Source organism: Elephas maximus, chromosome 22 (assembly GCF_024166365.1).
Source record: "Elephas maximus indicus isolate mEleMax1 chromosome 22, mEleMax1 primary haplotype, whole genome shotgun sequence".
NCBI classification, from domain to species: Eukaryota; Metazoa; Chordata; class Mammalia; order Proboscidea; family Elephantidae; genus Elephas; species Elephas maximus.
The window spans coordinates 70,423,129-70,450,468 of NC_064840.1; the positions used below are offsets into that span (position 1 = coordinate 70,423,129).

The 27,340-nt window shown below is 45.1% G+C and overlaps 1 non-coding gene across 1 annotated transcript; it reads right to left on the minus strand.

Moving 5' to 3' along the window:
* Positions 1-11,642: 11,642 nt before the first annotated feature.
* TRNAR-UCU (transfer RNA arginine (anticodon UCU)) lies at positions 11,643-11,713 on the minus strand. The gene has a single exon. It is a non-coding gene; the product is annotated as a tRNA-Arg (tRNA).
* Between the last annotated feature and the right edge of the window lie 15,627 nt (positions 11,714-27,340).

Below are 27,340 nucleotides of genomic sequence, written 5' to 3' on the forward strand. Positions count from 1 at the left end.
ATGTCAGAATTGCACTCCTGAATCAGAAGCTTGGAATCAAGGCTTCTCCAACTCTGTGAGCTTCAGTTGTTGGATTGTTTGGTTTTGTAAGAGTGGCTCACGTCTCTCCCAGACATGTGGGATGGGTGTAATCAACGTCTGTAGATGTCTCCCCTGTCATTCGCGTGCATGTCACAGTTTTCCTACTTTGATTTCTTTTTAAATAAGTGTGGGCAGCTCATTCTATAAAACAATTTCCTATTGTGAATCTTTTAGTTGTTGTTGTTGCTGATGGGATGAATCACTCTCTAGTTTCTGGGTTAGCTTAAGACAGATATACCTCTACTGCATAAGCTTCTATTCGACAAACTTGCAAATTAATTTTACTTTGACTGTGTGGTGACTCCCAGTGGTGCTGGGCTGGGATTTGATGTCTTAGGTGATATATCGTTGCCTTCTTGAGCAGGGCTCAGCAGGGCCTTATCACCTAGTTCCCAACACACATGACTAGCCCACTCGGAGAATAACATTAGGATTCACTCCATCGATGCCTTTCTGATAAATGAAATGCCACAAAAAGCAAGATGGACTTTAACACAATCTAAAAAGAAACATTAATGATAATATCAGAAGCCTTCCTGACAACTTAAGGGACCCTAGTGGTTGGTTCAGTGGTTAAGTGCTTGGCTCTGCTAACCGAAAGATTGGCAGTTCAAAACCACACAGCAGCTCTGCAAGAGAAAGACCTGGTGATCTGCTCCCATCAAGGTTATAGCCAAGGAAACCCTATGGGGCAGTTCTACTCTGTCACATGGGGTCACTATGAGTCGCAAATTGACTCTACGGCAGCCAACAATAACAACAATGTTGATAACTTACGGTTCTTTGCATCTGACCCACTCTGGAGACGTTAAGTGAGTCTACTAACCCACCCCGGTACCCACTGTGCCTCTGCCAGCTCTCCAGCACCAGGGCTATATGCCAGCTGAATCTGAGGCTATCCCTCATGACGCCCCTGCCCTCTGCTCTGCTGATGCTCCGTCCTCAGTTCCCTCCTCCAAACTCCTGGCTCCTACGCTCTCTCTGACACCTGTCTCTGGCTCCTGCCAGGTTTGGTGAAAGACTTGGCTCTCCTGTCAGCATTTTGGACCTTGGCCTTCCACACATCTTTAGGCTTGGCTCATTCTGCATCCTGGCACCCCTACTGACAGGATAAGCAGGGCCCACTCCAGCTGTAGCCTCTGTACCACTGCTGTACACTCTGGCTGCCCAGCTGGGCCCTGGCTGGACCAGGCTGCCCCACTCTGCAGAGGGCAGAGAGCCAGAGAAGACTTTATCAGAGTCTTTCTTCATGTGGGGAAAGAATAAAAAAACATGATATTTCTAAGTGCTTCAGGATTGCCCAGAAAAAAAAAAGAAGGAAGAAAGGAAGGAAGGAGGGGGGGAGGGAGGGAAAAAAGAGGAAGGAAGGAAGGAGGGAGGGAGGGAGGGAGAGACGGAGGGAAGGAGGGAAGGAGGGAAGGAGGGAAGGAGGGAAGGAGGGAAGGAAGGAGGGAAGGAGGGAAGGAGGGAAGGAGGGAAGGAAGGAAGGAAGGAAGGAGGGAAGGAGGGAAGGAGGGAAGGAGGGAAGGAGGGAAGGAGGGAAGGAGGGAAGGAGGGAAGGAGGGAAGGAGGGAAGGAAGGAAGGAAGGAAGGAAGGAAGGAAGGAAGGAAGGAAGGAAGGAAGGAAGGAAGGAAGGAAGGAAGGAAGGAAGGAAGGAAGGAGGGAAGGAAGGAAGGAAGGAAGGAAGGAAATCTTAGTATCGGGGAGAAAATTTCTTACTTTACTGTGACTGTGCATGCCCCAGACCCATCAAATTCTCGTCCGGCCATTTCAGGCCATCCCATCCAAGAAGGAGAGAGGAATTTCAACAACAGTGCTGCCACTTGCCTGAAGAGCAAGTTGTACAAACAGCAAAGTACAACCACATCAACATATTCAACATGTATTTATTGAATACCAATAAAACCTGTTGCCGTCGAGTCAATTCCGACTCATAGCAACCCTATAGGACAGAGTAGAACAATCCCATTTGGTTAGCAGCCATAGTTCTTAAACACTATGCCACCAGGGTTTCCGAATACTGGGCATTGTGCTGGTGACAAACATTAAGGCATAGTTTCTGCTCCCAAGGAGCCCACAGTCTAATGAGGAACAATACAACAAGGCAAGCAATTACATAACGATGATAGTTATCATGAGAGAGAATTTTACAAGGAGTTATTGGAGCCTAAAGGAAGGAGTCATTCACTTTGCTGAGGTTGGGGGCTACAGGTCAGGGAAGGCTTCCCAAAGGAAGTGACATTTGAACTGTATCTGGAAGGTCGAGCAAGAGTCTTTTATGAATAAGAAAACTGAGGACATAGTATTACTGAGGTACTACAGAAGCAGGAAAGTACTGGTGGGTTCGTGGAATGATGAATTGTTCATTGTTGCTTAAATCAGGAGGGGAGGAGGGAGCAGAAGTAGAAGAATCTGAAGGACAGGCTACGACCAGAATAAGTGATGTGTGAGGAACTGGGACTTCCTGTATGGGAAGTGGGGAGCTAAATGGTGACACAACAGGTCTGCATTGTAGAAAAATCACCCAGTCTGTGGTAGGGGGAACAGGGCTAAGTGGTTGGGAGGAAGGTGGACAGAGAGAAAGAGAAGCTGACGCTGGGGACAGGAAGCACTACTTGGAGAATATTGCCACGGTTCTGTTGAGCGGTGACGAGAGCCTGAAACGGGTGATGATATTGACAGTGAAGGCAGAGACAGAGCCCAGAACTCTGAAAGTATAAATAAAAGGGTGTGGTGATGGCTTTACATGGAGCAAAGGGCAGATGGAGGAGCAGAGAACGATGTCATTCCACCTGTCCTTTGTGGATTGCTTTGTGTTTCTCAGGACATACTGATCACATTGAAGTGCATCATTGTTTGAAAAAAAAAAAAATCTCAAACTTACAGGTAAGTTACAATTACTACAGAACAAAGAACTTTTCTCTCCGAATCATTTGTGAGTTGTCAACATGATGCCCCATCAACAGTGATCACTAGAGTTGTATTTCCTACAAACAAGGATATTCTCCTACATAACCACAATACCAAAAACCAAACCCAGTGCCGTCGAGTCGATTCCAACTCATAGCGACCCTATAGGACAGGGTAGAACTGCCCCACAGAGTTTCCAAGGAGCGCCTGGCATATCTGAACTGTCGACCCTTTGGTTAGCGGCCGTAGCACTTCACTACTACGCCACCAGGTTTTCCATACATATGCAACCACCTAAATTAGAAGAGTAATGCTAATACCTCACCACTGTGGAATATAGAGACCTCATTCACATTTTTCCAGTTGTCTTAATAATGTCATTTATAGCAAATGCATACAGTCCAGGATCACACATCGCATTTAGTTATCACGTCTCTTAAGTCTTCAATCTGCCATTTTCCTTGTTTTGCGTGACCTTGACATTTCTGGCGATTTTAGATCAGCTATTTTGCTGGATGTTCTTGCTGGGTTTGTCTAATATTTCTCCATGCTTAGACAGAGGTTATGCATCTTTGGCAAGAATATCACAGAAGTGATGCCATGGTCTTCTCATTCACGCTGTCAGGTGGTGTATCATTGCAATTGGCCGCATTGTTGCTGATATTCAATATGACCACTTGTTGAAGGTGGTGTCTGTCAGGCTTCTCCACCGTAAAGTTATTTTTTTTCTCTTTACAGTTCATAAATATTTTGTGGAAAGGTAATTGGGGGCAATCTAAATAGCCCACTTCTCATCAAACTTTTACTTTTTCATGCATATCTTTATGGACCCATGATTTCCTATGTTATTTGGTAAGTTAGAATTTGTTGCTATCGTTATCTAGTTTGATGCTTAAATTGTCTCAGATATGATCAGTGGGAGCTCCTTTGGTGTCTTTTTTTGTTGTGTTTCCGTCATTCTGTGAACACTGTCTTACTTTCTGGTACAGTAAGGCTCATCTTATACTCTCCTGCCCCAGTCATGGAACCAGTCATTCCCCAAGGAGCCCTCAAATGTTTCAGTAGTATTCCAAGGTGGTGTTTGGAAGCCAAGATATGGGTTCTAAGCGTTCTTCCTACTATTGAAATGGTGCTGATACACGGCCCTCTTAATGGACAGAGCTAGGGAACAGCCACCCACCCCCACACATGCACACGTTTACACATTCATGCAATTCTGTCTATACTTGTTTCTATGTTATTGTTGTTGTTAGTCGCTGTCGATTCCGACTCATGGGTTTGCAAGGCTGTGACCTTTCAGAAGCACATCAGCGGACCTGTCTTCCTAGGTGCCTCTGGGTGGATCTGAACCACCAACCTTTCAGTTAGCAGTCTATCATTTAACCATTTCCACCACCGAGGGACTCCCCTTTGACCTATACCAAAAATCCCTTGCCGTCGAGTCGACTCTGACTGAAAGCAACCCTATAAAAAACTCTACTCCAACACCACAAAGCCCATTCTAGTTGTCTCCCTTTCCATACTGGTGACTCCTTTCTCTAACTGGGAGATCCTGGCACCTTATCTTTAATATATTTATTTATTTGATCATTCTCCCTCTACGCAGCCAATTTCCTGTAGTTGGGGGGCCATCCCCACCTCCACTGTACCTGGATTCCTGCTCACCCCTTTCAGGCTGTGACACCCTGAGCCAGCCCCCCACCCCACCCCACACAACCACCAGGAGATTCTCCTGATCCCACTTGGTCTTTATCACCTCTCTCCAGCCTGCTGTCCCTCAAGGATGCCCTCCTGGCCCCTCTTGGGTTTCAGAGAAGGAAAGGGGAAGGAATGGAATAGGAAGGAGGACAGGGAAGGGAGAAAAAGGCGAGAAAAGGAAGAGGAAGAGCCCTCATTGCTTTGATTTTTACAGACATCCTGTTAGGTAGTCGAGGCTGGTATTATTCTCCCTTTAAATATGAGAAAACTGAAGTTGAAGGATTAGTGTGTTGTCCAGAGTTTCACATTCCAGTTAAGTGGTAGAACTGAATTCTCTTCTAGCTCTTTTGAGAGTATGTCTAGTTCCGTGACCTCAACGTCACATTGCTTATGTCCTGTTGGTCTTCCAGGGACATTTCGGTATTCAAAGAAATAAAAATTATTACTCAGGTTGAAATGTGTCCACAAGATATGTAGCTGTAAGAGTGAAAATAAGTCTTGGCTGCTAATTCACAGCAGGTCCTTATGGTCCCTGGAGGCTCCCTAGTAGAAATATACTGTCTGTACTTCCCTGGGCAATCACCGGATGTAGGCATTTTTCCCTCCAGCTCTTTCTCACTCCCATCAGCGAGGATTTAATTGAAGAGGAAAGGGGATGAGTCCTTCCTACTTCCTCCCATCAGTGGATGGATACCTTTCCTTAAGTTCTACCCAAATAGCAGCCTCCATTCTAGATCTTCTCTGGAATGTCTCTGGATAAGAGCTCAAGCTGTGGGAGTCTAGAGCAGTCCTACTCCAAGTGTGAGCTTGTTAGAAATGCAGAGTCTTGGGCCCCACCCAAACCAACAGAATCAGCATCTCTCCAGGTGGAGTTCAGGCTCTCCGGATGATCCCTGTGCTCACCAGCTCCAGAGTTCTGGGCTGGGGCTAGAGATTCTACATTTCAATTAAGCTCCCAGTGTATGCTGATGCTGCTGTTCCTGGGACCACATTCTGAATTACAAAGCTGAGACCTACCGAATCAGAACTTGCATTTTAACCACATCCTGACAAGATTCAAATGCCCATTAAAGTTTGAGAAGCACTGCCCTAGAGCGCGTTTGAGTTCCAGAAACACAGCTCTTAAATGAAGCAAGTCAGAGAACAAAATGCCTCTGTGACTTGCGTTGTTGTTGACTTTGATCAAGAGTATTGAGATAAAATTAAATGAGCACAGAAAGTAAATACATTTTCCAGGTTAATCCCATGTCATACATTAATTTGGGATTAAAATTTTAAGAATATCATGTGAAATCAGGGCCTTTGCACAGGCTATTCGCTTTGCCTGGGATGATTTTCTGTCCCTTCTTTTCCTAGCTTACTCCTGTTCACATAAGACCTGGGCTCACACATCATGTTCTAAGGAAAGCACTCAGTGGCCACCCTGACTAGACCCAGTCCCTGTGGTATGTGTTATCTTAGCTTCATGAGTCACAATTTTACAGGAGTTATTGTCTGTACCTGCCTTTATAAGCTACACGGTGGTAGGAACCATGTCTCCTTTTATCCACTATTATGTGCTTACTCACCTAGCACAGTGCCTGGAAAACAGTAGACTCTTAATAAATACCTGTTGAATGCAAGAGTGTGGTAGGCAGAGTCTAAGATGGTCCTCAGTGATCCCCACATTTAGGAATTCCCACCCTTGTTTAATCCCCTCCACTGGAGTATGGGCTGGACATAGTGTCTCTCTTCTAACAAATTGAATATGGCAAAAGCTATCACTTCCAAGACTCAAAAAAAAAAAGTGCTAGGCTTCAAAAAGACTGTGGCTTTGTCTTGTACGCCTTCTCTTGCTCTCTTCCTTGGCGTTCTGAGGGAAGCCAGCTGCCTTGTTGTGAGTTGCCCTATGGAGAGGCCCACGTGACAAGGAACTGATGTCTTTGGTCAACAGCCTACGAGGAACTGAGGCTTCCAACAACATGCGAGTGAGCTTAAAAGCTGATCTTCCTTCAATCAAGCCTTCAGATGAGACTTAGTCCTGGTTGACACCTTCACTGAGCCTTGGGAGAGACCCTGAGCCTGAGGCACCCAGCTGAGTTGTACCCAGATTTGTGACCCATAGAAATTATGAAATAATAAATATTTGTTCTTTGAAGCCACTAAGTTTTGGGGTAACTTGTTACACGGAAATAGATAATTAATCCGAAGAGTAAATTAATGAATGTTGTATGTCAGACAGTTCACATATATTAGCTTTGCTCTTGTTGTTAGGTGCCATCAGGTGGGCCCCTGACTCATGGTGACCCATGCACAGTGGAATGAAACACTTCCTGGTTCCTCCACCAACCCCATGATCAGTTGCAGATCAGACCATTGTGATCCACAGGGTATTCACTGGCTGATTTTAGATTGCCAATGTAGATCGCCAGACCTTTCTTCCATACTAGCTTTAACTTTCACCTAAAGGTAACACATTATCCCTACTTTAGAAATGAGGGTGGGGAACCAAAGAGACTAAATCACTTGCCCTGAATCACAGCTAGTGAGTGACACAGGCAGGGCTTGAACTCATCTGTCTAGCTCCAAAGCTGATGCTGTTACAACAAGCCATTCTGCCTCAAAATTTAAGGCATATTTTTCGTTTTCCATCTTCACCAAGGCTGAGCAGGTGAAGGGAAACTTTCCAGTTCTTCCTTTTACACAGTATGAATCACACTCAACTTTTCTTAGGACTTTGAGTTCACCCTTTTTATAAATCTTTCAAAAAGATACTACAAATTGAGTTTTGATCTCTTCCTAACTCCCACCACCATCTCATCTCAGGCTGCACCACAGTCATTTCTCAGGCCCACCACCTGTGACTCACTTCAGAGAAGGTAGTACTTCAGGGAGTGGTATAAAAACGGGGGGAATGGGAGGAGGCATGACTCATGCACCATACATTTGATTTGATTTTTTTGTTTGATTAACTTTCCTTGAGGACCAGCAGAAGCTCAGACTTGGAGAGTTAGCCAGAAGAGAGAAATAGTGAAGAGGGATGTCTTAGTCGTCTAGTGCTGCCATAACAGAAATTACCACAAGTGGATGGCTTTAACAAAGAGAAATTTATTTTCTCACAGTCCATTAGGCTAGAAGTCCAAATTCAGGGCTTTAGCTCCAGGAGAAGGCCTTCTCTCTCTATTGGCTCTGAGGAAGGTCCTTGTCATCAGTCTTCCCTTGGTCTGGGAACATCTCAGCACAGGAACCTCAGGTCCAAAGGACACACTGTGCTCTCGGCACTGCTGTCTTGGTGGTATGAGGTTCCCAACTGTTAGCTTCCCTTTCCTTTTATCTCTTGAGAGATAAGTGGTGCAGGCCACATCCCAGGGAAACTCCTTTTATATTGGATCAGGGGTGTGACCTGGTAAGGGTGCTACAATCCCACCCTAACCCTTTCTAACATAAAATTACAATCATAAAATGGAGGACAACCATAGAATACTGGGAATCATAGCCTAACCAAGTTAATACACACATTTTGGGAGATGGGGGATATAATTCTATCCAAGACAAGGGGTAAGGCAGGACCCAAGGAATGATCCCTTTGGAATTCCCCAGAAGAAATGATCACGTGTTGTTATTGTCGATTCTGACTCATGGTGACCCCATGTGGGCAGAGTAGGATTGCTCTCTAGGGTTTTCGAGGCTGTGACTTTTTGGAAGCAGACTTTCTGAGGCACCTCTGGTTGGGTTCGAAGCACCAACCTTTAGGCTAGCAGTCCAGTGCTTTGGTGTTTGTGCCTCCAAGTGAAAATTGCAAAGTAATTCTCTTGACCGTGTATAAATACAACTGGTAGAAGCTTCTTGGCAGCCTCTTTGCCTGGAGGTCTACCAGCTAAGGGGGCCCCCCCAGGGGTGAGAAAAAAGGGAGAATCTGCTGACCAGAAGCAGCTATCACTAGTATCATGTTATTTGACATCTCATGTTCATTTATCTTTAAAATTCATGCCAAAAATCCTCATTATATTACACGATGATGCAGCACATTTGTTTAATAAAAATGACATTTCTTCTCCAGATACTGAAGTATGCAATTTACGTTAGAAGAAAACACTCCGTATTCTATGGCTTTGGGTCTTCCCATCACCCCCTGCACCACCCCCACAAGCCTCCCACTCTGTACACACGTATATAGGAGCAATTTAGAATATGCATTTTTCAGAGCTTAGGTTGCTGCCAAAAGAATGGTTTTATTAATAACAACAGTCTTGTTTTGAACAGTAATATAAACAAAACCCACTAAACTGTGTCTACCTGTTAAATTACCTAAAATAGAAAATCAGTCGTCAAGCTTCTGGTAGAATCCCAGACTTATGATGCAGAGGGATCATGTCAGAAACTGTCTCTTTTTTCCTCTCTAAGCTGGTTCTGCCATTCAATACCCCCTTGGCACTTGGCTGATTCGCCTCCTTTGATGGCCTCTGAATGTACTGTAATCCCCTTTGCTGGTCACTGTCCCTTTCACTACTGGTAAATCAGCTGCACCCAGTCGTGGGACAGGTGGAACAGGAAAGAAAGGTGACAATTGCTTTATGCAATGTTGTCACTTACCGCCGGGGACAGGCAGACGTTTTTTAAAATCTAAGGACTCAGGCATATCTAGGAAACAGATGAGAAGCAGACGAAGCTTTGAAGAGTGCAGACTCCAGTTCTTTGAATTTTGTCTGCCTGGGAGTGAGCGGGACAGAGAAGTGGAAGGAAACCGTGAGCGGGTCGGGGGAGGCCGGGGGAGGTTGGCGGTTTTTCATTTGTCTTTGGAGAGGGGGTGAAGGCAGGATGTGGGGAGGATGGGTCCGTCTTTCGCTTTGTCTGCTGACCTTTTCCTAGATTGCTGCACTCCATGAGATAGAAAATTTTAACCGGGGGACCCTAATGAAGAACTCGGCGATTCTGCTTTACTTCATTTGACAAATACACATTAATTCTGACTAAATTAGACTTGAATGGAATTTTATGCCAAGATAATTGAGACAAAGAAATCCCACTGGAAAACGCCTTGCATTCTTCCCTGAATTTAGATTCTCCACAGTCAGCACGTTTGACGGCTAAGTCAGTCAAGCAAATTCACACAGGCCTTAAGCGCTCGACTACTAACCCAAAGGTTGGTGGTTCGAACCCACCCAGAGGTGCCTTGGAAGAAAAGGCTGGCAATCTGCTTCCAGAAGGTCACAGCCTTGAAAACCCTGTGGAATGGTTCTACTGTGCAACACACAGGGTCGCCATGAGTCAGAATCGATGACTATTGGTTTGGATAAAGTGGATGAAATCAAAGAGGGACAGGTAAGGGTTCACATAACAAACAATTTCCTTCTTCCATCCTATGCTGGCGCAGTGGTTAAGAGCTACAGCTGCTAACCAAGAGGTGGCAGTTCTAATCCACCAGCCGCTCCTTGGAAACCCTATGAGGCAGTTCTGCTCTATCCTATGGTGTCGCTATGAGCTGGAATGGACTCAATGGCAACGGATTTGGGTTTTTTTTTTTTTTGGTTTCCTATACCTTGGGCCTCTGGGCAACACTTTAAAAGAAGTTAAACACACCAAAAAGCCAAAACCAAACTCTCTTTGGTTTGGAGTGTGCCTCAGGCACTGTCTAAGGCTCCATGAGCAGATAGAAGAGGAGGGCACAGCTGCCTTCGAGGAGCTGCCTGTCTACTGGGCAGCACGCCTGTTGAAAATACCCCTGCACACCTGATGAAGAGATGTGCTGGAGGAGTGGGGTTTCTCCAGTCTCTGTCAGGCCAGCAAGTCTGGTCTGTCTTTTTGAGTTAGAATTTTGTTCTACGTTTTTCTCCAGCTCTGCCCGGGACCCTCTATTGTGATTCCTGTCAGAGCAGTCAGTGGTGGTAGCCGGCACCATCTAGCTCAGCTGGAGGCCATGGTAGTTGTGGTCTACACATTTCTTTAAGGTTTTGCGGGTCCCCCAAACACGGTAGCTTCCCTATCAAGTACAGATTTCCTCACCAGGGGTTGGCAAATCAAGCCTGCTATTGGGGAAGTGAGTGCATGACAGAAGCGTGAGGACGTTTACCCTTTAACTGCCTCTAAACCCTTAAGTCCAATGCAGAGAAATCTGACACACAAATACAGCCAATCAGGTTTTCAACATTCATTCATTATCTTGCTATGTTCAGGGCATGGTGAAGTAGATGCTGTAGCCCTATTCTTGAACGTTCTAGTTGAGATGGGCAGATGGATAAATGTATCAAGGTAGCGTTAAACAAGTAAATAAATTGTACAGCAGACATGTAGAAACGGCCTATACAAAGGGGAGGGAGTCTGGGGAAAAGAGGATGGTTGGATGGTTTACCAGGGATGTGTTCTTAGAAGAGAAGAGCTTAGAACTGGGTTTTGGGTTTCAAAACACCACAGTGTGTCTGGAGGCCGACCTGCAGCCACGCTTCTCAGGGATTCCATCTACTCATTCAGAAAATGGTATAATGGAGCCTGGTTAAGAGTTCAGATGCTAATGAAAAAGGTCAGCAGTTCGAATCCACCAGGTGTTCCTTAGAAACACTACAAGGCAATTCTACTCTGTCCTATAGGGCTGATATGAGTTGGAATTGACTTGATGGCAATGGGTTTTGGGTTTGGTTGAGGAGCTTTGCAAAGATGACATGCCACAACATTTATACATTTCCTGGTGTGGTACCCAGGAACACGTTGTGGCTGCTAGCTGCCATTGAGTTGGCCCAGACTCATGCTGACCCCTTGCTCAATGGACCAAAACGCTGCCCAGCCCTGTACCACCCCCATGATGAGTTGTGGATCGGACCATTATGATCTATAGGGTTTTCACTGTCTACTTTTTGGAAGTAGATCTCCAGGCCTTTCTTCTTAGTCTTTCTTAGTCTGGAAGCTTCTCTGAAACCTGTTCAGCGTCATAGGAACACACGAGGCTCCACTGACAGACAGATGGTGGCTGCTCGTGAGGTGCATTGGTTGGGAATCGAACCCAGGCCTCCCACGTAGAAGGTGAGAGTCCTACCACTGAACCACCAATGCCCATAGGAGGCATCAATGACTATTAGATTCCCCTTCCCTGTTTTATTTTACGCCATCCACCTCTGCTATTACTCAATGATGAAAGTGGTGGTGAAAATAATAGCACAGCTCCCTCATTTTCTATATTGAGCATGAATTATTTTAACAGAGAAAAAAGTACAGTAAATTAGAGTTTCATTTACTTAGTCCTGGTCTTAAGGAAGTAATAGGTTTGCGGTAGCCACATCACAGCAGAGTATCAAATGAGGGCTTTCCAGCTACACAAATGTTATCTGAATCCTACAGTAAGCATGCGCAGTTGCTGGTTAGGCCTACTTAGACTGAAACAGATGCCAGAAATGTGATACTCCGCTGACTGCCCAGTCGCCTCCCCAAGGCATGGTGAGGAGCACTGTCTCTGCCATCCGTTAATGCCTGAGAGTTGCCCTGCCTGCCAGGCTCTGCTGTCCTTGCTTCCTGTCAGCTACTGCCCTGATGCAAGGTCAAACCCCACTGGGCAGGCCTGGTTGGCAGCAGAGGACAGAGACCCTGAGTGAAGGGCAACCGCCTAGAGTCATCGATCGCCCCAACAGCGTGTTCAGCAGCATCACAACCACAGGCTTGTCCCATCCAAAGCACCACCTTTCCTCAGACTGAAAAGACGCATCACGTGCTGTTTTAGAATCTGTGAGTGAAAACACCCTCAGACCTTAGGCTCTTTCTACAGCCCGCACCGAGTCATACTTGAGTTACCCAATAAAATTCTTGCCAAAGAAATGCTTAGTTTGGAGCTAAACCTACCACTTCAAGTTGTTATCATTGAGAGGGAAAATGTACTTTCTACTAATCCCAGAACTCTTAATCCTTCTGAGAAAATATGGGTCTGGGGAAACAATGACAGCAGCTCTGATTTCTAAGGTTTGTGTTAGGAGTCCCTGCATGGTACAAATGCCGCCAACTGAAAGGTTGGAGTTTCTGGAGAGCCCAAAGGCACTTCAGAAGAAAACCCTGGAGATCTACTTCAGAAAAATCAGCCACTGAAAACCCTACAGATCACAGTTCTACTTTGACACACATGGGATCACCCTGAGTTGGGGTTGACGTGATGGCAACTGTTCTTTTGTTTTTTTTTCTGGTACAGCATTTTCTTACCAAAACAGACTAGCACAAGGAAGACCCAGTTCCACCAGGCCATCTAAATCCCACCAAGACAACTTTGGGCTGCCTAAACCCTAGAATGGGAAAAGAAACCAATGAAATAACTCGCCAGGTATGACCAGGTTGGTGCTCTCGGGCAGAAGATGGCTGTGGGCACTTTGTTCAGCAGTGGGTCCCCTTTTTTCTGCCTGACCTTCATGTTCATTCTATTTTCCATTTCCACAAGTCAATCTGAATTGTGCAGGAGATTTGTTCTACAATGTTTTCATTTTTCTTAGCAATTCAGTTCAGCCTCACCTCCTCAGAGAGGCAGACATAGCATTCCTGTGACCACAGACCAGTTCCCAGGCTTCTCTGGCTCCTGACGAGTTTGGTACTTCTTACTCGTCTGGGGTGAGAAGGGCAGAAAGTGATCCACACATTACCTTCCTGGAGCGGGGAGGGGCACAAAAGACTCGGGAAAAGTGAATTCCAGTGCAGTTGCTGCATGTTTGTGTTGTGTTGTGGTGAAATGACAAATGGCTTGTTATTTGGACAGAGACGGAATTGTTGATGAATGCAGCATGAATCACCAGAGGTAGGTTAAGACCAGTGATGGTCATATTTTGAATTCTAACCGAAACTTTGGGACTGTAGACCAGTTAGGTCTGAGGGCCCAGTGAGAGTCAAGAAAAATCTACACTGGGAATCTTCAGAGGATGTGGTATCTTGGTGTATACAATCAATGTTCTTGCCACTTTTTTTCTAGATAATATAGTACTAAAGCATATTCTTGCCTTAAAATTATTTTTTCTAAATAATAGTAATATGGACCCATAGTTATTGCCCATTCCTGCTACCTCATTACCCATTGCTGCCCAGTTGATTCTGACTTGTAGCGACCCTATAGGACAGAGTAGAACTGCCCCATAGGGTTTCCAAGGAGTGGCTGGTGGGTTTGAACTGCAGACCTTTTGATTAGCAGGTGAAGGCTTAACCATTGTGCCACCAGGGCTCCATTCCTGTTATGAGGCTGTCTTTAATCATCAGGTCACCAGCACTAACTTTCTTGACTTTGGTAGATGATCATCTACACAAAGAATTCTCAAGGGGGAACCCTGGGGATCCTTAGACCCTTTTAGGAGTTCACAAGTTCAAAATAATTTTCATAATAATACCAAATTTACAGTGCTGTTTTCCAGAGGTTGCTGCAAATTACGTGATATCACTAAAGAGAATCCAGCTGTTTTCTATTAAGTGGACATAAAAGAACTTTATAGAAATGTCAGACAATGCTACTATTCTTGCTACATTTTTTATGTTTTGGAAAATATAGTTATTTTGATGAAATATATTTATTTTTCATATAACAAAAATATTATCTATGTCAACATGGAATGGATTTGTTATTGTAATTTTGAAATTAATTTTTACATGAATGTATTTTAAATTTCTTTGTTTTAACTTCTAATACAGTCAATATCAATAGATATAACCTCCAAAGTCCTGCAGGAGTCCTCAATAATTTTGAAGAGTCCTGACACCAAAAAGCAGGAGAACCACTGCTCTGCACCTACTCTCAAGGGACACAAATTCCACAGCAACTGTGTCCCATGCTCTTTCTACTGCTCCAGGGCTGTAGGTCCTGGTGCAGCTGGTGGCCTACAGAGTAGAGTGTGGGAGGAACCTTCTGGATCATGCGGCTGAGTCGCTGGTGAGAGATCTCAACATGACTTCCTTCTGGTTTATAGGAGCAAGTAGTGGAATGTTGTAGGAAACATTCTAGCAGGGAATGCCAGAGAAGAAAGAGAAGGAAGACAGGTTAAAATGAGCCCTGGATCCCTGGCGTTTGGAACCTTAGTGAAGAAGGATGGGCAGGAAAACTTGGAAGTTAAGAGAAGAAAGCTAGAAGGAGAATAGACTGCCTGTGCTCGCTTCTCTGCTTTCAGTCATAAAATATCCGAAACCAACTATGACTGGTTTATCTTTAGCACCAGTATTACATGCAGTATGACTCTAGGGTATAGAAGACTTCACAGCCCACGGAAATATCTCTCCACAGTGCAAAATTCCTCTATCTAGGACAGAGCCTATCATTAAACAATTAGAGATAAAAGGCTGAAATAGAAATTCCTGTGGATGGTTTATGCGTTGGACGAGGGTCATGATGCACAACGTTGGTTGCCCATTAGAATCTTCTGGAGAGCTTTCAAAACTCTAAATGCCCAGGCCACGGGGGTAGGACACAGGCATCAGTGTTTCTGAAATCTCCCCAGACGATTCCAATAGTGCAGCCAAGTTTGAGAGCCACACTCCAAAGAAGGGTAAGAATTAAGAACGGAAGTTGCACTGGGGAATGGATAGGAGCCATTATTGCCTGAAGGAAAAGTGGAATGTGAAGGGTATCCTAGAAAACAGACTTCGCACCTTAGTTCCGGGCCTCGGTGGTTGTCGGTTGTCTTCTTCCCTGATATCCCTTGTTTGAGCAGCAAGAGTCTCTGGATTCTCTTACCCTCTGTCAGCCCAAGGTGAGCCTTTACTTAGCCAGTCCATGGAAGGCACAGCCCTTGGACAATGAAAAGAGAAACAACTTCACAGCTTCCTTTCTAGCTCTTCAAATCAACAATTTTGGTCACAGATCAGACTGCTAAATCTTTACAGACCTGCAAGTTAGACTTTGACGTGCTTGTTTTTCTGTCCCTGTCTGACTCAGAGAGTGAGTCATATCAGACCTGGTGAATCTCTAGTGGACCAAGGCAGCAAGGGCAGAGGGAGCACTTTCCTTTCTCTGCGAGGGCTTGGGCAGAGGGGACTCAGGTGCCTTCTCGGCCCCCATCCCAGCATTGTGGGCCCCTGCCATGATTTACCCTTGGACCTCTGCCCCACTCTCTGGCAGAAATGTTGGTAAGAGTCCAATAAGCCCATGACACTGGGATCCACAGCCGGGGTATCTGCCAATTTCTCTCTGTTCCCTGAGGTACCTGGGAAAACAACACTCTAACTCTCAGGTGAAGGGTCACACCATTAAGCAGACTACAGCCTAGTAAGCTAAGGGTCTTAGTAGCACAGGATCCTGGAGTAGGAAGGCGTCTTGACGTCTTAAAGAGACATGTAGCCCTCTTAGCTCTTTCCTAGGCAGGGAACCACTGCAGATATCTAGGAGTTACCGTTATTCCTCTTCCTGGAATATGAATGAAGGACTGTAAGCTTCCCTTCTTCCAGATCCTACCTGCCTCTCTCTTGGTAGGACTTGGCCCAGCTATCAGTGGTTGCTCAAGCTCTCCTGATCCCCCTCCATGGACAATGGAGCCCAGAAGGCCAAGGAGACTTGCTCAGAGCCACACCGAAAATCTGTGCTGTGTCATGCTGCACTCTGCATGCTAGGGGCCAATGCAGAGAAAGAGACATTCACAGATTGTCCACCCATTCTTTCAGTAAGCACCTACTGGACAGCCATGAAGACTCAGGATGAGACTGACACCCACCCCGAGGAACTAAGTGCCTCCAGAGGGGCAGAACTCACACAGTGCGGTTTGGAGAGGGTAAAGCCAGGGTTGTCCTCAGGGAATTGTGGACACAGACAGGAGGGGAGGGAACGCAGATGGTCTGGAAAGATCAGAAGAGCTCTCAGAAGGCTGAGCCTGTAGACCAGTGAGCCCAGTGAAAAGGCCTGTGGCAGGGACAGAAGGGCAGATTGCAGGGAAATGGGAGGTGGGGAAAGTCAGACAGTTAAAACTGTCATTGAAGCTAACCATTTCAATCCCAAAGGATGAAGAGCAGGGCCCTGCCTAAAGCTGCCAGACAGGTGTCCTGAGGTGCCGTGCTTCCACATACCAAGACAGATCCCTTGCCTCCCCTTTGCCTTTGCCTCTCCTGACCAGGGCTCTGGGAGACTGTGGGCAGGGTGTCACTCGGCCTTCATTCCTCCATTCTGGGACTGCCTGCCATGCTTCACAGCTGGGCTTCCTGCCTCCTCCATCCAATCCGGAGCCCTCATCCCTGTGGACTCTATGGGCAAGCAGGCTTCTTGAATTGGCTCCAAGGCTACTTAACAATAGGAGGACACTCAGAAGGGATGTCATCTTTTTTCCCTTTTCATTCATCATAAAAGGAGGAGCTTTTTGTGTATTCAGTGAATGTTTATGGAGGACCTATTGTGTGCTGGCACCGTTCTGGGCTGTGCTAGGGGGTGATTAGACATGGCCCCTCTTGAGCTTAAAGGAGGCACTCCAACTACAGACTAGTCTGGCTCTTTTTGTGGACTGGACTCTTCCCGTCAGATCAGAGTTCTCTCCTCGTAAAGAGCTTTCAAAATTCTACTGGGCAGAGCAAATGTCACCTCCTCCTTGGAGACAGAGTTGAGAAAGGATCCATAGTGTGTAGAAGCGCGTTCACTATAGCATTAACATAAGTGCCAGTGTTTATCAGTCTTTACCCAGACAGGTAGCGCCCCTATGGTATGGGTTATACATAAACCAACAATGGAAGCAAAACATCTTTAATTACGCTATGTGTCTTCATTTTCGATTTGAAAAATATGGTTATCCTAAGTGCAGATGGAGTGGTGCAAATGGTTAACCTGCTCAGCTGCTAACTGAAAGGTTGGAGGTCCAGAAGAAAGGCCTGGTGTTCTACTGAAACAAAAATATCGGCCACTGAAAACCCGATGGAACACTGTTCTACTCTGACAAACATGGAGTCAGAAGAATTGACTCTGTGGCAACTGGCCAAGTGCAGATGTCTGGAAAGGGTAAAGTGGCTTCCAATGTTACCTTTTCCATTTTCACAGGAGTTGCTGATGTCAAGTGCCATCAAGACGGTTCCAACTCATAGCGACCCTATGTACAACAGAATGGCAACCCTGTGTATGACAGAATCGAAGACCGAAAGGTCCTGCGTTATTGTTGCAGCCATTGTGTAAATCCATGTTTTTGAGAGTCTTCCTTTTTTTTGATGACCCTCTACTTTACCACACATGATGTTCTTCTCCAGTAATTGGTCCCTCTTGATAACATGTCCAAAGTAAATGAGACACAGTCTCGCCAGCCTTACTTCTAAGGTGCCTTCTGGCTGTACGTCTTCCAAGACAGGTTTGTTCGTTCGTTCTTCTGGCAGTCCATGGTATATTCAATATTCTTTGCCAACACTATAATTCAAAGGCATCAATCCTTCAGTCTTCCTTATTTATTGTCCAGCTTTCGCATGCATATGAGGCTATTGAAAACACCATGGCTTGGGTCAGATGTACCTTAGTCCTTACAGTGATGTCTTTGCTTTTTAACACTTTAAAGAGGTTTTTTGCAGTAGATTTGCCCAATGCAATACAATGCAGTATTTGATTCTTGACTGCTGCTTCCATGGGCGTTGATTGTGGATCCAAGTAAAATGAAATCACTGACAACTTCAATCTTCATTTATCATGATGTTGCTTATTGGTCCAGTTGTGAGGATTTTTGTTGTCTTTATGTTGAGGTGTAATCCATACTGAAGGCTGTAATCTGTGATCTTCATAGTAAGTGCTTCAAGTCCTCTGCATTTTCAGCAAGCAAGGTGGTGTCATCTGCATAATGCAGGTTGTTGATGAGTCTTCCTCCAATTCTGATGCTGAGTTCTCCTTCAAAGAGCCCAGCTTCTCTGATTATTTGCTCAGCACACAGATTGAATAAGTATGGTGAAAGGATACAACCGTTTCCTGACTTTAAACCATGCAGTATCCCCTTGTTCTGTTTGAATGACTGCCTTTTAGTCTATGTACAGGTTCTGCATGAGCACAATTAAATGTTCTGGAATTCTCATTCTTCACAACTTTTTCCGTAGTTTATTGTGATCTACACAGTTGAACGCCTTTGCATAGACAATAAAACACAGGTAAACATCTTTCTGGTATGCTCTGCTTTCAGCCAAGATCCAACTGACATCACCAATGATATCCCTCATTCCACGTCCTTTTCTGAATCCAGCTTGAATCTCTGGCAATTCCCTGTCACTGTACTGCAGCAATCATTTTTGAATTATCTTCAGCAAAATTTTACTTGCATGTGATATTAATGATATTGTTTGATAATTTCCTCATTCCGTTGGATCACGTTTCTTTGGAATGGGCACAATGTAGATCTCTTCCACTCAGTTGGCCGGGTAGCCGTCTTCCAAATTTCTTGACTTAGGTGAGTGAGCGCTTCCAGCTTTGCATCTGTTTGTTGAAACATCTCTGTTGGTATTCCATCAATTTCTGGAGCCTCGCTTTTCGCCAGTGGCTTCAGTGGTGCTTGGACTTCTTTCAGTACCATCTGTTCTTGATCATATGCTACCTCCTGAAATGGTCAAACATCAACCAGTTTTTTTTTTTTGGTACAGTGGCTCTGTGTATTTCTTCCATATGCTTTTGATGCTTCCTGGGTCATTCAATTTTTTGCCCATAGAATCCTTCAATATTGCAACTCAGGGCTTGAATTTTTTCTTCAATTCTTTCAGCTTGAGAAATGTTGAGCGTGTTCTTCCCTTTTGGTTTTCTAACCCCAGGTCTTTGCACATTTCACTATAGTACTTTACTTTATCTTCTTGAGCAGCCCTTTGAAATCTTCTGTTCAGCTTTTTTTACTTCATCATTTCTTCTATTTGCTTTAGCTACACTATGTTCAAAGCAAGTTTCAGAGTCTCTTCTGACATGCATTTTGGTCTTTTTTTTTTTTCTTTCCTGTTTTTTAATGACCTTTTGCTTTCTTCAGGAGCTCTGGTAGCATAATGGTTAAGAGCTCAGACTACTAACCAAAAGGTTGACAGTTCGAATCCACCAGCTGCTCTTTGGTAATCCTGTGGTGTAGTTCTACTCTGTCTTATAGGGTCACTATGAGTCAGAATCAACTAGACGGCAATAGGTTTGGTTTTTGGTTTTTCGCTTTCTTTGTGTATGATATCCTTGATGTCATTCCATAACTGGTCTGATCTTTGGTCATTAGTGTTCGATGCGTTGAATCTATTTTTGAGATAGTCTCTAAATTCAGGTGGAATATACTCAAGGTCGTATTTTGGCTCTCTTGGATTTGTTTTAATTTTCTTCATCATCAACTTGAGCTTGCATATGAGCAATTGATGGTCTTTTCTACAGTTGGCCCCTGGCCTTGTTCTGACTGATGATGTTGAGCTTTTCCATCGTCTCTTTCCACAGATGTAGTCATTTGATTCTTGTGTATTCCATCCAGCTAGGTCCACATGTATAGTCCCCATTCATGCTGTTGAAAAAAGATATTTGCAATGAACAAGTCTTTGGTCTTGCAAAATTCTATCATGCAATCCCCGATATCATTTCTATCACCAAGGCCATATTTTCCAACTACCAATCCTTCTTCTTTGTTTCCAACTTTCTCGTTCCAATCACCAGTGATCATCAATGCATCTTGATTGCATGTTTGATCAATTTCAGACTGCAGAAATTGGTAAATATCTTCAATTTCTTCATCTTTGGCATTAGCCGTTGGTGCATTAATTTGAATGATAGCCTTATTAACTGGTCTTCCTTTAGCGGTATGGACGTTATCCTGTCACTGATATAATTGTACTTCAGGATATCTCTTGAAATGTTCTTTTTGACAACGAATGGAATGCCATTCCTCTTCAATTTGTCATTCCATGTTCTGATTATGAATGAATGTTAGCAGTTATGTCTTCTCATTCTGAGTCATTTGAAGACCATTCTGTAAATGCCAGAACAGAATTTAAGAACGTGTGGTACTTGTCTAAAAGGTGGTCAGATCAGATAACCGTAGGTTCTTCCACAATCTTGAGAAATTACTTCCAATATACAAATCAAATATTTGAGCCTTTATTCCAGTCTTCTCCCCTATCCAGGGCCTTCTATTCATCCCTAGGTGGTGCTTGATGTTCTTGCTTGTCCTGGTCGCTTCTCTCACTTCCACGTTGCTCCCGTTCCTCTGGCCATATGTCCCTTCTCTGTGGAATACTGCCCTCAGCCAAGCAGAGGTACAGTCCACTTCTATTCCCCAAGGCACCATTTTCCTGGGACAGACCTGAGGCTGTAATAAGGGATTGCAATGTAGAAAAGAAAAAATGTGAACTCAGTGTATCAGTCATAATTTTTACAGGAAGTCCCTTCTAGCTGCCCTGGCTTTGGCTGTGATGCTACTTCCTGCATCCGCTCTCTTTCCTATTGCCTCTTTGCACCTCAAATTCCAGGGCCTCAAACTTCTGCCTCTCCCCCCATTCATCAGGGGAAAACCCCTCTAGATCCCTTCATACACACACACACACACACACGCACACTCACACACTGAGTTTCTCTCCAAAGATCCTCACTCTCCTAAGACCTTTTATGCGAACAAACAAAATATTTAACATCCCAGTCTGAAGGCTTGGTATTTGGATTATTTTACCACAGTCTCAGACTACCCCCAAAGACATCAAGTAGTTCTTTGGCTTCTGTATCTAGGTCCAGGAGACTCACCCCAGGCCAAAGTGTGTTGCTGGTGTTTGCTGAACACAACCAAGGGCACTGGCATAATTGTCCACTGTGGCTCAGACACCAGCATGATTCCTGCCAGAATAGGGTCTTCTCCAAAGCCACACTCTCATTTCTGCTCCTAACCCTCACGATTTTGAAGGAGATCTTTTGTTCCCAGACATCAAGGATTCAAGAATATTAAGGGCCAGTCTGAAAGCACTGTACTCTGCTTACCTAAATGTTCCAATTAATGTCTAAATTAAGCTCATTATTCTTGTTCTTAAAAAATAAGATTCCCAGTTGTGGAATTTACTCTACTTTCAGCTAGACTGAAATGTTCAAATCAACTGGCCCTTTTCTTCCCTAGTCTCCTTTCTTTGTCAAACAATAACTTTGTGAATGAATGGCTCTAAGGATGCAGGCTTTAGCCATCTCTGCTGGGTCACAAAGCATTTCACCTCTCTTTGAGGAGACAGAAATCATCGCTCCCATTTTACAGACTGGAGAATAGTTGTTGCTAGTTGCCATCAAGTTGATTCCAACTCATGGCAACACCACGTGTGCAGAGTAGAACTGCTCCATAGGGTTTTCAATGGCCGTGAACTTTTGGAAAGAGATTGCCAGGCCTGTCTTCCGAAGTGCCTCTGGGAGGGTGGGTTCAAACTGCCAACCTTTCTGCTAGTAAGTCAAATGCCTAACCGTTTGCACCGCGGGGAATATTAACATTTTGCTGAGCTTCCCGGAAGTCCACACGTGGCATGGTGAAGTTCTTTTCCGGTTGATCCTGCCTAACCTGATTGATTCTGCCTAGGTAGTACTGCAGCATAAACAGTTCCAAATGATCCCTTAAAGGGGAAAAATCTCCACCTAAGCTGCTCCCAGGACAGACAGCCACTCTCCACTCACCGGCTTTACCTTCACAATTTACTTTTTATGGGCATTTTACTCCTCAGTGAGAGAGAATCATGTGGCCATATTACTTTCACAGCCATGAATATTGGCAGCCTGCTACAAAATTCCCATGACTTCCACCACAGCAACGTCCTCAGCACGGAGCTTGTAAAGGCTTGTCAGGGCCGTTTAATAAACAATCCTCTTTCCTTGGTTTCAAGCAAGCCGGTCGTAAACACATTCAGACTTCTTGGTTCTTCTCAATTCTTCTGAAGTTCAAGGTCAAGTTCAAGTTTGCTACTACCAAACCTTCTCTCTGCATGGTCAGGGCTCCACTGGCTTTATTGCATACTAGAGAGTGAAGTATTACCATCAATAATCACAATGTTTCTGTGTTGAAAAGTGAAAGCAGTGGGGGGCGGGATGGGAAACCTTTGGCATGAAACTCCTTGGAAGAAGAGAACAGATGTAACTGGAGATGCTGGGGTTAACGGGATGCTGGGGGTAACCTCGGGTGCTAAGAGGCAAGAAATGAGGTTGCTGTGAGATACCTCAGTGCATGGAATATCCAGCTGCACTCAGAAACACAAGCATGGAAATGTTTAATAAATAGGTACAGAGTAGATTTAAATATGCACTGCCCTGCACTGTGTGTGTGTGCACATGGATCAACTTGGCTGGGCCATGATTTTTAGTGCCTTGGCAGTTATGTAGTGATGCAATTTGGCAGTTGTGTGATGATGTAGTTATCCTCCATTAGTGATATAATGTAATCACCTCCATGATGTGATCTGATGTGATCAGTCAATCTGTTGTAAGGGGAGTTTCCTTGGAGGTGTGGCCTACACCCAGTATATATGGGTGTTCTGGTAAAGCTTGCTGGCTTTTGCTTGCTCTGGATCCTACATCTGGCTCGTCATCACCTGACCTCTGATTCTTGGGACTTGAGCCAGCAGCCTGCTGCATTGTCTGCCGATCTTGGATTCATCAGCCTTCATAGCCTGTGAGCCAGCAGCCTGCTGTCTGACCTGATGATCTTGGGTTTGTCAGCCCCTGCAGCTACTTAGTCAGGAGAAGTCTCCAGCCTGACACCTGACCCATGGACTTGGGACTTGCCAGCCTCTGCAACCATGTGAGACATTTCCTTGAGATAAATCTCTCTTTCTGTGTCTATCTATCTATCTATCTGTCTGTCTAACTACCTATATAACTATATGCTTCACTGGTTTTGCTTGTCTAGAGAACCCAGTCTAGGACAGTGTGTGTGTGTGCACGCATGTGTGCTCATGTGCTGGCTATGTTCTATTCCACCCAACTCTGAGACAGAAAGCAAAAGCATCAGATGGCGGCATTTTGATACTCAGAGTCCCGCTGTGGTACTCAGAGGAAAAGCTACAGTGCTAGTTTGGGGTCCCTCATGTCAGGAACAATAGCTATGGTCACGGTATTATCTGCTTAGCCAAACTCTCAATGGTCAGAAGCAGCCAAAGAAGTTTACTGCAGGGAGTTGTAACTTGCTAAAATAGGGATTCCAAAGATGGGATGTGGGCCCTTGGCCAGCTAGTCAATCCTGTTATCATCCTCATCTCTGCACCCAACTCTTTGCCTAGCTCTTTCTTATCCTTCTGAATATTCAGTATCCCAGGACACTTTCTTTTCCTCCCTAAACTAGGTCAGGTTTCCCATTATAGGCTTCTCTGTAGCACCTCTCACAATTATAGCCAATTACTTGTAATTAGTCATTGAATGCTTGCCTACCTCCTTGTTGTGTTTTATGCCATGCCCCTCATATTATATAACTACCTGTCAAATGAATGGTCATTTCACATCTAACAGTCTCTATGACGTATAATAACAAACATCTGTTTCAGAGAGCAGCAGAGAGCAAAATGCCCTTTTATTCTAAGTTCAGATCTCTCCCTTTGTGCCTTTATTTTCAAACCCAAAAGCTCAAATGACGAACGCAAACCAGGGGCTGCACACTGGGGCATGGCAGGGACGTTTCTGGACACGTAGATGCACTTAACGCGTGTGACGACATTTGAAGGCCGTGATGACTAAGCCGCTCTCCAGAGCTCACTGAGATAGTTATAGATTTCTATTTAGAGTACATTTAGCCATAATGGCAGCAGCAGTCATCACCATAATAGCTAACTCAAAGATGCAGCTTTCACCCAGGAACGGAGTGGCTCCCACTTAGCCTGCTCCCTGCAGACTCCCCAGGTAAATCCTAGCATGCTTTCCAGCAGGTTCCTGTTCTTCCTTCCACTGGAAACAAACCCACCCTGACTTCTCCAGCCCCTACAAATAATGACACAATCGATTGATTAATTGATTAATGACACAATCGCATGTTCCTCCATTTGTCTAACCCATATGTGTTGTAAAAAAACAAACCAAACCCACTGCCATTGAGTTGATTCCAACTCATAGCGACCCTATATGACAGAGTAGGACTGCCCTATAGAGTTTCCAAGAAGTGCCTGGTGGATTCGAACTGCAGACCTTTTGGTTAGCAGCCATAGCTCTTAACCACTACACCACCAGGGTTTCCATACGCGTTGTACAGCACCTAAAATGTTCCAGGCTCTGTGCCGAGCACTGGCAAATATCCTAAAGTGGCTTGCTTCCTATTACTTCACAGAGGCAGGTTATTGTCCCTCCAGGTTCATGGGGCTAAGAGTGGAGGGGGAGGGATGTCTTATGCAGTTTAACCCCCAGTGCGCCCAGAACAGTGTTAGACAGTGGAGTTAACAAACATTGTTACCTCTATTCCATGACTAATGAATTTAGTTTATAGGAGATAAGATTGTCTAATGCAAACTTAGTGGAGGCAGTGGTGGTTCAGAGGTAGAATTCTCACCTTCTATACTGAAGACCTGGGTTCAGGTTCCGGCCAATGAACTTCATGCACACCTACCACCCAGCTCTCATTGGAGGCTTGTGTGTTGCTATGATGCTGAACAAGTTTCAGCAGAGCTTCCAGACTAAGACAGACTAGGAAGAAAGACCTGGTGATCTGCTTCCGAAAATCAGCCACCGAGAAGCTTATAGATCACAACAGTCTGATCCACAGCTGATGGTGAAGATAACGCATGAGCAGGCAGCCTTCCTTCCTTCATGCATGGGGTCTCCATGAGTTGGGGGTCAACTCAACAGCAGCTGGCGGCACAACAACGATGATCCAAACTTAAAGGGAACCGATATGAAATAAACCATAGTCGGGAACCATAACAAGAAAGAACGCATGGAGAGAACAGTCAACAGAGACGACCTAAGGGGGGAATAAGGCTAAAAATGCTCTTTAGATGCTCTTCCAAACAAAACCTCCAAAAAGGGCGTTTTGGCTGTAGCCTTTGTGTGGCACCACTCAGTGACAGGTGAGGTAGGAAAGAAGACACATTTCAGAGGAGGGACCAGGAGACAGGAAACCAAAAGAAGAAAGGAATAAGGCCTGGGAAAGAGGCCACACAACTGGAGCAGGACAGTGAGCTGAAGATGGGTCTATGGCACCTGGAGGGCCTGGCACAGCCATGGCCTCCTTTTGAGGGTTCATTTTGCACAGGTCACCATGCTATGTGCTACCTAACCAGTCCCAGCTGCTTTCACCAGGGATAGCACTTGACACATAGGCTGCTGAGTGGCCTATGTGGAATTCCAAGAAAAGGTGAGCTCTGGCCAAGAGGGAGGGAGGCCTGGTAGTGCCGTGGTTAAAGTATTCGGCTGCTAACTGAAAAGTTGTCAGTTCAAACCCACCTGCTACTCCATGGGAAAAAGATGTGGCAGTCTGCTTCCATAAAAATTGGAAACCTATGGGGCAGTTCTACTCTGTCCTTTAGGGTTGCTATGAGTGAGAATTGGCTGGAAACAATGGGTTTTTAATGGGTTGGGCCCCAGAGGGATGCCCTATCTCAGGTACTGATAGGCCAAACTGACCCGATAGTCTCTGTGGGCTGCGTCACACTCAGGTCACCCAGAAGGACAATCAGTAAGTGATAGTAGAAGGCTAAAAGCAGAGCCGGGCAGTGGCAGAGTCAGCAGAGCTCATATAGGGGTGGCTTAGTAGCATCCATCAACAGCAGCTTCCGAGTGGTGAGAAGAGCTCCAAGTTGCTAGAACTGCATTGGATACTTGATGAGCTTTCAGTTTTCCATGAGGTTTGTTGAAATAATTTCCTGTTCTCTCTTCCTTACTTGCCCATGGGAGTGTGTGTCTATTCCTTACATCCTGAAAAAAGCCCAGTTAACCGAGACAGGTCAAAGCTGGAAGTGTCCGCCAAGAGAAAGCCACCTTCAGCTCTGCCCAGACTTCCAGCCCACAAGCTCTCGGAAGGTAACCAGCTTTCTCCACAAAGGGGAGGCCAAGAGAACAGCGAGGATTTCGATTCTTCTCCCCGTTAAACAGCCAAACATATCCCTGCTACGCCAAGAGGACAGAACTTCTGATGTGGTCCCCCAGGAAAAATCATGGAATTCATATGTTTTAGTCTTTTTTGGTCCATATGCAACTTAAAATGTATGTCTCTCATCCAGCGCCATCTCCCTCGGAGCCTCAGGATCAGGCTGACCAGTCACATAGCGATCAGAGAGGCAGGCAGTGTGTGCTGCCCAGGGTGGATGGATTCCCAAGGTTTTTCTTGGCGGGGGGCGGGGAAGACGTTAATATGTATCAGAGACAATGGAAATCTCTTTAAATTCCAAGCAGTTAAAAATTAAAAAGGCAGATATCTAGAGCTACCTAAGTACAGTTGACAAGGAGCCTCTCCTTAAAGTCCAAAACAAGAGCAGATGGAGAAGCAGAGTTCTCGGCATTTGGTGTGCTGCTGGCCCTTATAGGGAAAAAAGTCCTTTCTAGCATGAAGAGACACAGGACAAAGTACTGGGAGGCCAAGGAGAAGGTTGGTAAACCAGGATAAAGCAATCTAAATGGGACACATGCAAAATTAGACAGGGAGATTTTCTTTAGCCCCATCTAGCTCAGAATTTGTCCTTTTTTGTTGTTATTGTGTGTTATCAAGCCAATTCCCACTTATAGTGACCCTATAAGACAGAGTGAAATTGCCCCATAGGGTTTCCAAGGAGCAGCTGGTGGATTTGAACTGCTGACCTTTTGGTTAGTAGCCATAGCTCTTAACCACTACACCACCAGGGCTCCTGTTCTTTGTT